At 38.9% G+C, this 15,166-nt stretch overlaps 1 protein-coding gene across 7 annotated transcripts in view; it reads right to left on the bottom strand.

Annotated features, from left to right (window-relative positions):
- The window catches only part of LOC118146826 (uncharacterized), a 184,554-nt gene that overhangs the window by 8,010 nt on the left and 161,378 nt on the right, over positions 1-15,166 (bottom strand). The gene's annotated exons all lie outside the window — the stretch shown is intronic.

Genomic DNA, 15,166 nt, shown 5'->3' with positions numbered 1-15,166 from the left:
TTTAATCTAATATATACAAATATTACCATTTTAACATCTAATCAATATGGAAAATTATCAATAAGATAGTTCACATTCTTTTTATCGTAACAACATCCTCAAAATCTAGTGAGTGTTTTACACTGACAGCACATCTTAATTTAGAAGCTAATTTTCATCAGAAATATTTTATTTATTTTTTATAAAATATATTCTCCAAAACAGTAGAATTGGTCAGGACTGGTAGTGGACACCTGTAATCCCGGCACTTTGGGAGGCCAAGGCTGGTGGATCACCTGAGGTCAGGAGTTCAAGAGCAGGCTAACCAACACGGCAAAACCCTATATCTACTAAAAATACAAAAAATTAACTGGGTATCGCGGCACATGCCTGTAGTCCCAGGTACTCAGGAGGCTGAGGCAGGAGAATCACTTGAACCCGGGAGGTGGAAGTTGCAGTGAGCCGAGATCACACCACTGCACTCCAGCCTGGGTGACAACAGAGCAAGACCCCATCTTAAAAACAAAACAAAACAGTAGAATCACATGCTCAAGCTGTTAAAAACGTACTTAAAAGTTTTCTAAAAACAAAATGGAATACCAAAACATCATTTTCATTTAATTTTCAAATCTATATTGATAAAACTGGCTCATCGGTTTTAGAACAATCAATTTGACTTTGTAGCCAAAGCATATTCCTTTCAAAACCGTGTCCGTCCATAGTAAATTTACTAACTTTTATGTCAACTCAGTATCAACATTGGGTTCAAAGGGGTATTGCAAAAATTTGAAAGCAGCTCTAAATAAATAATATAAATACAATGCTTGTCCTGTCATTTTTGCAGCCAATGTACATAATACTGTCAGTTACAATCTTCTGCATATTAATTCACCTTAGAAAATATGGAATGTAATTATTATTGATTTGTATAATGATAATGATAATTTCAGCAAATTCTCATACTGGTCTTGCTGTGTCACAAGTAAACCTCTTCTTTCCATGAAACTTCAAATTTAGCTTGTTTAGGAGTGGAATATTGTCTAGGAATGGAATCACAATGTCATTTTTTGTCTTTCATTTGGTGAATTTTGTTTCAAGTGTGTCTTGAATTGAAGTTAATAATATAGCAAATTTTAGTATTACTGTTCCACCACTCAACTGATAAACACTGGCAAACATCACAAAATCATTAAGTTAATTGTCTTCTATTTTGTTCAATAGATCCATATTTGGCAGTGATTCACAACTTTTACGTGTATATACTGAAAAATTTTAACACCTGTGCACATGACACCTTTCACAGAATATGCTTCGGCGTACAAATATTTTCACAGTACTTAGTAAAATGAAGCAATAAAGATAGTATCAGCCTGTTGTTATAAATTCCAATAAATCTGGATATAAAAATATCTAAAATAGCTTGAGTGTCATCCACCATGATAGAAACTTTTTTTCCCCACATCTAAGTAAAATTCTTCTTTGGTAGACAAAAAATTGTTTAAAATAACTTTGCTACAAGTTTCATATTTTAGGTCATGGGTTGATAACAGATTTCTTTCTTCTAAATTTGCAAGCATTTTGAGACAACCTGCCCCTAAAGTATTACTTGGGTAGTGTTTCCATTATTTTCCACTCATTTAAAGCTAAAATGAAGTCCTTTCAATTTTTTTCAAATTTGAATCAATTTCTCTTTGATATTGTTAGAAAAGTCTTCTATTCTAGGGACAAATATTTGGTGGCATAATTGAAGGTCTTCCACTTTTTATAAAATAACATTTTTAGTATTTTTCTTCCTACAAGCCTGGATTCTGTTAAAAATAATGTAAATATTTTGACTGATGTTTAATTCTGATGTCATGTGGCTAGTTCAGTTAATCATTTTTTAATTGTTCAGGAGGAACTTACCAAATTCATTAAGTATTTGCTGTAAATGTCTTGATACTGTCTATTACATTTTTCTTTCTTTCTTTCTTTCTTTCTTTCTTTCTTTCTTTCTTTCTTTCTTTCTTTCTTTCTCCCTCTCTCTCTCTCTCTCTTTTTTTTTTAACAAAACAGAGGGCTTCTTAGTTTTGTTCTGCTGCAGTAAATTGCAATTACCATTCATTGTAAAATTTACATTATGTTTTCTTCTAATCTCTTATTTTCTTTCCTATTCTAATCATAGTATTAGTTTCTGCATCTCCATTGTTTTAGTTAGAAAAATTTGTCCATACTTATTTTTTATGCTAAAAATAATTTAATTGTATTATAAGTAAAATAATAACAAGCTCTTCAAGTTAATTACCAATTAAAATTCACATAGTTACCACAGTAATTAGAGTTGTTAACATAAAATATTCAAGGATAATGTTACAATATTATCCTTGCTGTGTAGGAAAAACACATTTAAACTGAATCAATCCATCCACACTGACTAGATCAGTGATGTACTTATGCATAATAGTGGAAGTCACAGATACATCCAAAAAGTGCATCACTATACAGCACTGCTATCTGAGGCCATGCAAAGGCTAAAGTGAGGTAGAGTTCAATCAAAACAATAATGTTGAGTTTAATAAAAAAATTTTATGATGTTTCCATTTTAAAATTTAAATCTAAATCTAAATTAATAATAAAAATTTTAGGCTGGGCACGATGGCTCGCATCTGTAATCCCAGCACTTTGGGAGGCTGAGGCAAGTAGATCACCTGAGGTCAGGAGTTCAAGACCAGCCTGGCCAGCATGGCAAACCCTTGTCTCTACTAAAAATGTAAAAATTAGCCAGGCTTGGTGGCACGTGTCTGTAATCCCAGCTACTTGGGAGGCTGAGGCAGGAGAATCGCTTGAATTAGCAAAACATAGGTTGCAGTGAGCTGAGATTGTGCCACTACAGTCAAGCCTGGGCAACAGAGTGAGACTCTATCTCAAAAAAGTAAAATAAAATAAAAAATTTAACTTCTCAGTAACACTAGTCATAGATAACTGTGTTTAATAGCCACATGTAGCCTGAGCAGCTATTGTATTGGACAGCACAGGCCTAACACACACACACACACACACACACACACACACACACACACCCTTGATATATACCCCAGCTTTGCATCTGAAACCCAAAAATTAAGACCTAAACATAGTTGCATTATAATCAACCATTCTTTAAGATCAATGACACAGAGATGATATCCTATTTTTAATAGGCTAATGGGGATCCTAGATGTTGAAGTGGTCTAGACAACCTTCTGTAGTTGATGGCAGCATGGCGTCATGGAAAAAGTATGCACCTTGGGCCAAATGACTGGGGTTGTGGTCTCCACACCACAGCTCATTAGCTGTGTGTTAGATTTCCCTTCTTCAAGAGAGACAGCTTATAATACTTCACATATTTTCTGTGAGGATCAAATAAAAATATTTCTATTCATAGGTTTTAAAACACAGTCCAAATGTTAGTATTTTTGTCTTGTCTGTGCCAGTAGGAAATCTGTCTCAGGCTGAATGCCACACCATTCAGAAAGTATCGATGTCATAGGAAGCAGGATGGCTTTGCTATGTTGTGAGGGAGTACCGTGTTACTGGCACAGCATGTATAGGCTCAGCCAATACCAGAGAGATGTCCAGACACTAGTACTTAATCACACTTTTGTTTATTTATTTTTCAGGCAGTGGAACTTAATACTTAAGAGCACAGGCTCAAGAGCTGAGGGTTTTGAATCCCCAAATTCTAGAGTATTTATAATTTAGGATTAGTAATTGTAAGACTTTGAGCACATTGACTTGCCATGCCTCATTTTTCTCATCTGGAAAATGGGGATAATAGTAGGTCCTATTTCACAAGGTTAATTACAGTGTGAGATAATCCTTAGAAAGTATTTAAAAGAGTGCCTGGTGCATGTTAAGTTCTCAATAAACGGTCAGCAATTGTTATCATCTATGCTGAGTCCCCCATGGATGAGCTTCTGGGAATTTCCTTCCTTTCATGATTTCTTTCCATCTGCTTCCTCATGAATTCCTCTGTATTCCAACAGTATCCTGTTTTCAAACTAGGTCATCACAACTCCAGATCCATTTCGACACTGGAGAAAATAAGTCTTTCATTTTCTTCAGAACAGAGTATCTGTTAAGACAACTCTTCTTGCTGACTTTGACCACCAAATCCATCTCACAGCTGAATATAGATGTGTTACCATGCTAGGTTGTTTCTTCTCCTCCTCCTTCTTCTTCTCCTTCTTTCTTCATCTTTCTTTTTTTTCTTCTTCTTCTTCCTTCTTCTTCCTCCTTCCTCTTCCTCCTCCTTCTCCTCCCCGTCCTTCTTCTTCTTCCTTATTTTTTGAAACAGGGTCTCACTTTGTCACTGATACAGGAGTGCAGTGGCATGATCATAGCACATTGCAACCGTGAAATCCTGGGCTCAAAAGATCCTGCTACCTCAGCCTCCTGAGCAGCTGGGACTACAGGCACATGCACCACATCCAGCCAATTTTTAAGTTTTTTATAGAGATGGGGTCTCACTATGTTGCTCAGGCTGGTCTTGAACTCCTGGGCTCAAGTGATCGTCCTACCTTGCTCTCCCAAATGCTGGGATTACAGGTACAAGCCACCATGCTTGACCTTTTTTTTTTTTTCTTTTTTGCTTCTTTATGTAGCCTTACAGAAGAACTTCCTCTTAAGAAGGGGATTGAGAATGAAAAGAAATCTCATTCATTTATCCATGTATTCATTCCACAAATATTTATTGAGTAATTTGTGTCTGGTACTATTTATGTGCTTGGGAGTCAACTGAGAATAAAATGATAAAAAAAAAATTCCTGCCCTCGATCGATCCAAGATGGCCGACTACTAACAGCTCAGGATTGTAGCTCCCAGTGAAAGCCCAGAGAACGAGACGACGCCACACTTTTAGACGAATTTTCGTCACTCACCAATCAGCCGATTCCCAGTGGAGGAGCCCCACGGGTCGCCAGCGCGACTCTTATGGCCACCGCAGCAGTTTTGCAGGCGTCTCGGCGCAGCAGTTCTTCATGCAGAGCCAACGGGACTGCTTCCCCTACTGACCGGAGTTTGGAGCTCCGGGAAGTCAGAGCCACTTGTTGCGGACTCAAGAGGGAAGCCAGACCAGAGATTCCCGGGCAGAAGAGCACCATCAGTCTTATCACTGCTATTTAGGCTGCCACAGTGGGTTGCTCAGATCCCAGCACTGGGAATCAATAAGTTGGACGTCGACTCAGAAACCTAATTAGAAAGGCGGTTCATCTACAATGAAGGGGAAAAAACAGCCTAAGAAGGCCGAGTATACTCAAAATCAGAAACCATCAGCAACGGAACAAGCCCTGATGGAAAAGGACTGTGTTCCATTATCTGAAGTAGGCTTTAAAAGGTGGATGATAAGAAACTTCTGGGAGTTAAAGGAACTTGTTCTAACCCAATGTAAAGAAACTAAGAACTTGGAAAAAAGGTTCGATGAAATGTTGAAAAGAATAGACAATATAGAGAGGAATACAAATGAACTTATGGAGTTGAAAAATACAACACGAGAACTTAGTGAAATATGTACAAGCTTAAACAGCCGAATGGATCAAGCAGAAGAAAGGGTATCAGAGGTCGAAGATCAACTTAATGAAACAAAACAACAAGACAAGAATAGAGAAAAAAGGATAAAAAGGAATGAGCAAAGTCTCCAAGCAATATGGGACTATGTGAAAAGACCTAATATACGCTTGATTGGTGTACCTGAATGTGACAGAGAGAATCAATTCAAGCTGGAAAATACTCTCCAGGACATTATCCAGGAAAATTTTCCTAATTTAGCAAAGCAGGACACTATTCAACCCCAGGCAATACAGAGAACACCACAAAGATATTCCTCAAGAAGACCAACCCCAAGGCACATAATCGTTAGATTCACCAAGATCGAAACGAAGGAGAAAATATTAAGGGCAGCCAGAGAGAAAGATCAAGTTACCCATAAAGGTAAGCCCATTAGGCTTACAGCAGATCTCTCAATGGAAATCTACAAGCTAGAAGAGAGTGGGGGCCAATATTCAATATACTTAATCAACAGAACTTTCAGCCCAGAATTTCATATCCTGCCAATTTAAGCTTTACATTTGAAGGAAAAATAAAATCTTTTAGGAACAAGCAAGCACTCAGAGATTTTATTACCACCAGGCCTGCTTTACAAGAACTTCTAAAAGAAGCATTATACACAGAAAGGAACAACCAGTATGACCCTTTCTAAAAATACACCAAAAAGTAAAGAGCATTAACATAAAGAAAAATTTTTATCAACGAAAGGACAAAATAGCCAGTTAATATCAAATGGCAGCAACCCTAAATTTAAATTGACCAAATCTCCCAATCAAAAGATACAGACAAAATCTAACGGTATATCCAAAGATATACATAGACTCAAAATAAAGGGTTGGAAAAAAAAAAAGTACCAACCAAATGGAGAGCAAAAATAAATAAATAAAAAGCAGGAGTTGCAATTTTCACATTTGACAAAATAGATTTCAAAGCTACAAGGATACAAGGGTAAAAGGATTAATGTAATAATAAGAGATCTTAACACCCAGAAGATACATAAGACCCATAATGAGATTTAGATTCAACGAGACAGAAAATTGATAACGATATCCGGGACTGGAACTAAGATCCAGAACAAATAAACTCAATAGAGCTCTCCATTTTAAACACACAAAATATACATTATCCACAAAATCTAACGATATATCTAAAGATATACAAAGACTCAAAACAAGGGGATGGAAAAAAACTCGCCAACCAAATGGAGAGCAAAAATAAACAAATAAAAAGCAGGAGTTGCAATTCTCACACTTAATAAAATAGATTTCAGAGCTACAAGGATGCAAGGGTAAAAAGATTAATGCAACAATAAGAGATCTTAACACTCAGATACATAAGACACATAATGAGATTTAGATTCAACGAGACAACAAATTGATAACGATATCCAGGACTTGAACTCAGAGCCAGAACAAATAAACACAATAGAGGTCTCCATTTTAAACAAATAAAATATGCATTAACCACTTTAAACAGTCAAAATATTGATTGGCCATTATTGAAACCCATTTTAGGAATGAAGTAATATTCCTTTTTCCCTCTTTTTCTTTTTTTCCCCTTCTTTTTCTCTTTTTCCCTCAAAAAAAAAAAAAAAAAAAACCACCCCACCCCAGCACTCCCTACCCCCCAGCAAAAAAAAAATTCCTGCCCTCATGGAGCTTCTGTCTTAGTGGGATGAGTTGGACAATGAATAATTATAAATAAGCACATCATTCACTATGTTAGAAAATTATAAACACTGAAAAAAATTGAGTAGATTGAGGGGATGGGGGTGTGGGATGTAGGGTTGAGTAATAATTTAAACAAAATTCTCCAGGAGCGTCTTACCGAGAATAGGGCATTGGGCACATGCTTGAAGAAGGTCGATGAGATAACCACAGGGTTATTTTGGGGGAAGAGGGTGCCTGGCAGAGAGAATAGCACAGGAAAACTTCTAACTTTCTGAGCTTCTAACATGTCTGAACTTTCAAAGCACAGCAAGGAGGCTGATGTGTCTGGGAGTGGAGTGATAGTGATGGGGCCATAGCATGTAGGGCTTTGTAGGACATTGTAAAGACCATGAATTTTACTTCCAACAAAATTATTTGTTGACACAGGATGTAGCTATGGGGTTAGAGTTCCTATTGCATAGTTACTTCAAGTCTGATTTAGGCAGTGACAGTATAAATAGATCACAAAATTAGATTGCCAGAGCTGTCAGAGGGCTTTAAGGAAATTGAGTTCTCTTGCTTATCAATCCTTGAATTATTTGGAAAGCATTGCTACCATATCGTCAGTTTGCCTCCTCTTGGACACCCTGGTGATAGGGAGCCTTCTTCTTTCCAAGGCAGCCATCTTTCTAGTCCTGTATGATAGAAGTCTCCCTTTTATAGAGCTGACGTCTGTCGGCCTGTCATTGCCATCCATCATCTTTATTTCTACCCCTTGGAGACCTTTCAGGATAAGTATAATCTCTCTTCCTCATGACAGCCCTTCAAATATTTGAAGATGATTACCATATCCCTAGAATTTTCTCTTCCCCAAGCTGATCAACTCCAGTTCCTGCTATAATTTCTCATATGACAAATATGTCCAGCATCAGGTCTCTCTCTCCTCTGACTGTGCTCTAGGTCTATCTACTTGATCTCCAGAAGGTAACCCAAGTATGTCCGGCTGAGAGAGACCAGGCTAGAGACATCCCTTCCTTGGGCCTGGCACAGTGGCTCATGCCTGTAATCTCAGCACTTTGGGAGGCCAAGGTGGGTGGATTGCTTGAGGTCAGGAGTTCAAGACCAACCTGACCAACATGGTGAAACCCCATTCCTTCTAAAAATACAAAATTTAGCCAGGCATGGTGGCAGATGCCTGTAATACCAGCTACTTGGGAGACTGAGGCAGAAGAATACCTAGAAGCCAGGATGCAGAGGCTGCAATGAGCTGAGATCCCACCACGGCACTCCAGCCTGGGTGACAAAGTGAGACTCCGTCTCAAAAATAAATATAAATAATAAATAAAAATAAAAAGAGATATTCTGTCCTTGAACTGGGCCAGGTTCTAGGTGATAGCATGGTAGAGCAAAAAGACTGAAGTCAGATAGACGTGGACAAAAATCCCAGCTCTGCCCCTTCAGTGTTGTGTGACAGGTGGTTTAGTCTTTCTGAACCTTTACTTGAACATCAATATCTGATAATACCAACCTTGGAGATTTGTTGTGAGAGTTGAGTGATTTGGTGTGTTTACAGTTGCCTGGCACCTCATAGATATTCAAAGTTAATTTCTTTATCTCCTCTGTTCCTTTAATACTCTTTTCCTTCCACTATCCACTCTAGAGCTTCATTTTCAAATCTCACAAAATCCAGCTTCTTGAATCCCTAGCAGAAATAGTCTTTATGCTTTTCTTCTAAATCCTTAATAAGACTATACAGAATCTCCAGGGATTCTTTTCTATTTTCTTCAACAAATTAAGAAATAAAGGAGAGATGTTTCATTGGCTCCAGTCCAGCTCCTCAGGCTGTAGAGGTGGTTTGGAGTCATGGGCAAGTACTATGGGGAGGAGGGATTCAAGTGATCTGCCTATGTTCTGGCTGCCTAACCTTATAACAAGATCTGGAGGGCTTTGGAAGTGTCTGGGTCTATTCACTCGATAACTGGATATGTTCAAATCTCTTCTTTTACTGCAGGCAATTGGCTATAGTTTTAATCTGGGCAAGACTGGGAAATCCTCAAGTAACTCTCCAGAAGTTTCTTGTGCTGGAATTGGAGGATTTTACACACACACGAAGTGTGTTTAAATACCACCCTTGGGTGTCTTGGGGTTTTTATGCCCCTCCCCTGGGCCCCTTTACCTTGCCTCCTGAGACACAAGATGGATGAAATACCCCATGGAGGAAACACAGCACTGGAGGAAGAGATGGCCAAGGATAAGCTTTGGGTATGTCTACATTTAGGGAATTAGAAAAAAAAGAAACAATAGCCAAAAATGAGAGAAGTCAGCAAGTCTGGAGGAGAACCAGGAGAAAGCGACTCCATTTATCCTCCTTCTTCCAGAATGCCAGAATTATCAGACATCCTGTCTATATCTTGCTCTTCTGTCCTCTGGAGTCCTCTTCACCAGACAGTTAATTTCTTTAAAATGTTAAGTACTTCACCAATTGCTATAAACAGCCGTAAGGTGCACATCCAACACCCACTATGCAGATTAAACTATTAATATGGAGAAAAGAAGCAGCAGAAGAGACAATCAAGTTTAATTTGAATTTTCCCCAAGTAAAGCATAAGTCAGTACAGAGTGCTGTATGTTAATAGCCTCTGAAGATACCTCTTTCCAAGATAATCAGATTCTTTTCTCTGGATATTAGCATTATCAGCTCCAGTGCCTCCTATTAAGAGATCTTTGTTATCCCAATTATTTCTAATATGGCTATAGCGAATTAAATAATTAACAGTTGAAGTCAAATAGGAAAGTGGTTGTACTTTTTATGACTATCAGTTTCTTTATCTAAAATAATGGGTACAATACCACAGATCTCTCAGGGTTGTTGAGGAAATTAAATGATATGTTTGTTCAGTACTTTGAATGGTCCTGGCATACATCAGGAACTTAATTATATGGTAGCTGTTACTATATAACTAGATACACAAAACCATTGGAATGTCTATTTTTCTATCTCAAACACTTAGTATTTGCCTTCATAAAGCTTTCATTGAAATGAAGCCATACAAATAAGCTAGTAAAATATGTAAGCCAAGCACAGTGGCTTATGTCTGTAATCCCAACACTTTGGGAGGCCAAGGCAGGAAACTCTCTTGAGCTCAGAAGTACAAGACCAGCATGGGAACATGGTGAGACCTTTTTTTTTTTTAACCAAAACTCAAAAAAATTAGCCAGGAACGATGGCACGTGACTGTGGTCCCAGCTACCTTAGAGGCTGAGGTGGGAGGATCACTTGAGGCTACAGTAAGCTATGATCACACCACTACACTTCAGCCTGGGTGACAGAGCAAGACCCTGTCTCAAAAATTAAATAAATAAACTTTAAAAAAAGATATATATATAGCATGTAGAGTGGATCAAAATATGCCACTCCAAAATGTGTCACTTTGGCACAAATATTACTTTATGCTGGAGGCATCTGTGATTCAATAGATGCAGAAAGAAGCCTTCCTAGAGTTTGCCTTCTCTAACTAAAAGTGGAAACTTCTGAGAAATGAGGACTTTTGTAAATCCCACCCCCAACCGTACCTTCCCCAGGGAAGTTTCATGGCTGTGAAGAGGACAGAATGTGAGTACCAAGATGTAACTGAATAAACAAGCTTTACACTGTTAGTTTCCCCATTTGCTTACCTTCCCACAGATGCCAACCCGGGAGACCTAAGAAACCTAAAACTTTATCCTTTGTCTAAGCATTTATCTACAAATTTATTGCTCTTTAAGATGCTACGTAAGTCCAAATTTCAACCACTCCTTTGAGTTACTCATCATCAGGTTTCTCTCATGTGTTAAGAAACTGTGTTTCTCTCCTGTGAATATAAATTGTGTCAGTCTAATTTGCAGGGTCGTAGCCAGAGAACCTAGGAGGGTAGAGGAAAAAGGTTTTCTATCCTTCCAAATATGTGTCAAATGGTACAGAGCAAAATAAGGCATGGAAAATAGCTAAGGAGTGTGGAAGAGGAGGATGCTAATTTAAAATGAGAAGGTGGGCAAGGCGTGCTTCCAGTGAACAGTATTTTCCTCTTACTTATGCCTGAGGGTGCCCTGAAGGTTATATTATGTTTTCTAATAAGGTTTTATTGTGGGCTTGGACAGCTTGCAGTTGGCATTGAATACAGTTTGGTAAGCAGAGGATGACACTAAATACTAAGCATAGGAAAATGCACAGATTGCTGAAGAAGCACATAGGTGTGCCAGGCCTGGAACAGGATTGGCCAGATCATGAAATGCTTTCAGTGCTATGATTCCACGCTTCCTATGATGCACTCCAAGTCAGGAGGAGAAACAAAATCCTCCACTGCATTTCCATAACAGCTGTTTCAAGATTGGACTCTTAACTTTACACAGATTATTGGATCACAGAGAAATAAACAGAGGAGAACAATAAATCTAGAACCTATACTATCTAAAATGGTAGCCATTAAACACATGAGGCTATTTAAATCCAAGTTTGGTGGGATGCAGTGGCTCACACCTATAATCCTGGCACTTTGGGAGGTTGAGGTGGGTGGATCACCTGAGGTCAGGAATTTGAGACTAGCCTGGCCAATATGGCAAAACCCCATCTCTACGGAAAAAAAAAAAAATTTTTTTAATTAGCCAGGCATGACAGTGTATGCCTGTAATCCCAGCTACTCAGGAGGCTGAGGCAGTGAGCTGAGATTGAGCCACTGCACTCCAGCCTGGGTGACAGAGTGGGACTCATCTAAAAAAAAATTAAAAATTAGATAAATAAATGAATAAATCTAAGTTTATCCAAAGAACATAAGGAAATCACTTCCTCAGCTGTATTAGTCACATGTGCTTAATAGCCATGTGGCCCAAGAGTGTAATAGCTACCTGTGGCTAGTTACTAGTGTAGAGATAGAACATTTCTACCTTGCAGAAAGTTTTATTGGACTGTACTGGTCTAGGTAATATTTTTAGAGTGGTGCTACTCAACGTTAATATGTACATGAATTACCTGTGATCTTGTCAAAAAGCAGAGTTTGATTCATTAGGTGCAGAATGACTCATCAGGTGCAGATTCATTCATTCTGCATTTTTAATTAGCTCCCTGGTGTTCCGATGCTGCTGGTTCACCACGATTTAGTAGCAAGAGCTTAGAGATTGCAGCTTGTTCTCCAGTGCTTCTAGAAAATACATGGTGCCCAGGGAGCTTCTGCATTAACTTCTTCCACATCCATTCGGGGTCTTACTCCCTTGGAGGTAGAAGACCTGCAGTATATTATCCTCACTGTTCTGTACTAGAGGTTCATTGCTTATGGCAAGTGCATAGACTAAAGACCTAAATGCTTACATTAAATTTCTGGCTTTGGCATTTATTAGCTGCGTGAACTTGTGCAAGTCACTTAACCTCTCTGTGCCTCAGTTTTCATAATCGAAACAGGAAAAATAGTAATACCTCAGAATGTTATCTGAAATTTTGTAAGTAATCTATACATGTCAGCTATCATATTTATTAATCAAACAAGTTCAATTGCAAGGCTTATTTTCTCATATATCTACTCTGTACTAGGAACTAGGGAAAACAGGTATGATCAAGACATGGTTCTTGACCTTGAAAAGCTCTCAGATAGGATTCCCATATGTCTGGCATTGGCATGAGATTCTATGTATTCTGTTTAATAAATGAAATAGATGTCTCATGATGTTACATGGCACATTTCTATGAAAATCAATGCTTCTCTCTCTTTTTTTTTCCTGAAACTTGAATTCTTTTTATTTTTTATTTATTTTATTTTATTTTTAAAATTTTTTTTTTTGAGACAGAGTTTTGCTCTGTCACCCAGGCTGGAGTGCAGTGGTGCAATTTCAGCTCACTGCAACCTCCACCTCCTGGGTTCAAGCGATTCTCCTGCCTCAGCCTCCTGAGTAGCTGGGACTGCAGGCACATGCCACACCCCATCATTACTTCTCTTAACTTGCTGTTTGGTGTTTCTTTTGATGTTACAGGACAACCCTGCTTGTAGCCTAACCAAGCAGTTAAGGTACCTACATATGCAATAGGAAGATATGTCAACAGGCTCAGTCCCTGCACAATGTCACATTCAAGGAAAGACAGCATAGCAACCAATGTTATTCAAAGCAAATTTATGTTTTTGTGGGTTCCTTTCAAACCGTGTCCCAAAGGATGCAATTTACAACTGAAAGCAGTCTTTTAAAATATTTTTTTAAATTCCTTTCCATTTCCTTTCTCATTCTTTTTCCTACCAAATGTTTACCTGAAATCAAGTCTGTAATTCTTTTCTGCCTCTTTCTCTCTGTTTCCCATTCATGTGGTAGCCTGAAGTCTTGCCTCTCATGCCCATCCCCTCACCCATAAGCTGTTTCCCTTTCCTTCCTCTTCCTCCAGTCCTGATGTTCACAGGCCCCATTCCATTTCTACAAGCCTGCACTCCCAGCTGTTTCTACATCTTGCAATCTCTTGGGAGAGGAAATCTGACTCTATTTCTCACTGCATCTGTGTGGAAATCTGCCCATTTCCTGGTTAACAAGGGAGAGTCAGAAACCGACCCTGACAGAAAAAACTTCTTCCTTCATAGAAAGGATCTTGGAGGATGTGGTATGCAGAATTTTCAGATGTCCCCTAGGATCCCCACCCCCATGGTATATATGTCCTATATAATCCCTGAGTCTATGAACATGATGGCTATTATTCCTGTGATAAGGTGACACAGTCACTTAGAGATAATTCAAGGTACGCTTGACCTAGTCAAATGGGCTCTTTAAAAATGGAAGTGTTTCTGAGGTTGGTCATTGAAGAAGTCAGAGATGTGCTCTTGCTGGGCTGGAAGAAGTAACAACCATGTTGTGAACTGTCCATAGGGACCATGAGGCAAGGAATGTGGGTAGGAGGTAAGAGAAGCCCCTGATAAGGAAACAGGGACCTCTATCCTACAGCTTCAAGGAGCTGATTTTGGCCAACAACTTCAATGACTTTGGAAGTTGATATGGTTTGGCTGTGTCCCCACCCAAATCTCATCATGGATTGTAGCTCCCATAATTCCCACATGTTGTGAGAGGGAGCCAGTGGGAGATAATTGAATCATGGGGGCAGTTTCTCCCATACTGTTCTCATGGTTGTGAATACATCTCACAAGATCTGATGGGTTTTTTTTTTGCTTGGCTATCACTTCTCTTCTGTCTGCCACCATGTAAGATGTGCCTTTCACCTTCTGCCATGATTATGAGGCCTCCCCAGCCATGTGGAACCATGAGTTAAATCTCTTTTTCTTTATAAATTACTCAGTCTAAGGTATATCTTTATCAGCAGTGTGAAAACAGACTAATACAGAAATGGATTTTTTTTCCCCAGAGTATCCAAAAAGAATCACAGCCTGGATGACACCTTGATTTCAGCCTTGTGAGACCCTGCAAAGGGAACCCATCAATGTCATCGCTGGACATCTGGCCTATGCAACTGTGAGCTAATAAGTAGGTGTTACTTTGGACCTCTAAGTTTGCCATAATTGTTACCTAGCAATGGAAAGTCAACATAGAGGGAGAGTAAAGACAGATAGGATAAGAAAGCTTTTATATGAATGATTTCTGATTCTGTTGGAGATGAAAGTATTACCAGTCACACAGAGCAAGGGCTAGGGGCTAAATGAGCTGCACTGATGGAGATGCTGATAGAAGCCTGTGGAGGGGACCTTGTGGCCTAGGACAGCAAGAAATGCTCCATAGGACAGATGGAGCACATACCAGTGACAATGGGAAGATTTCATAGCTGGAGAGAACAAGGAAAGCCTTCGGGTAAAGAGAGTGATTTAAGCAAAATTGTGTGAGCAGAAACATGCAAGAGGTGCTATACGAAGAGTGAGTAGGCTGCTACCGATCCCATCTATCTTCCCTGTCTGACTTGATTGCAGCCATTCCAGACATTTCCCTGAACATGTTATGCATTTTCACATCTCCAGGCATTTGCAGAG

Source organism: Callithrix jacchus, chromosome 1 (assembly GCF_049354715.1).
Source record: "Callithrix jacchus isolate 240 chromosome 1, calJac240_pri, whole genome shotgun sequence".
Lineage (NCBI taxonomy): Eukaryota > Metazoa > Chordata > Mammalia > Primates > Cebidae > Callithrix > Callithrix jacchus.
The sequence above is the reverse complement of the archived record's forward strand: the minus strand, read 5'-3'. Positions and strand labels throughout refer to the sequence as shown.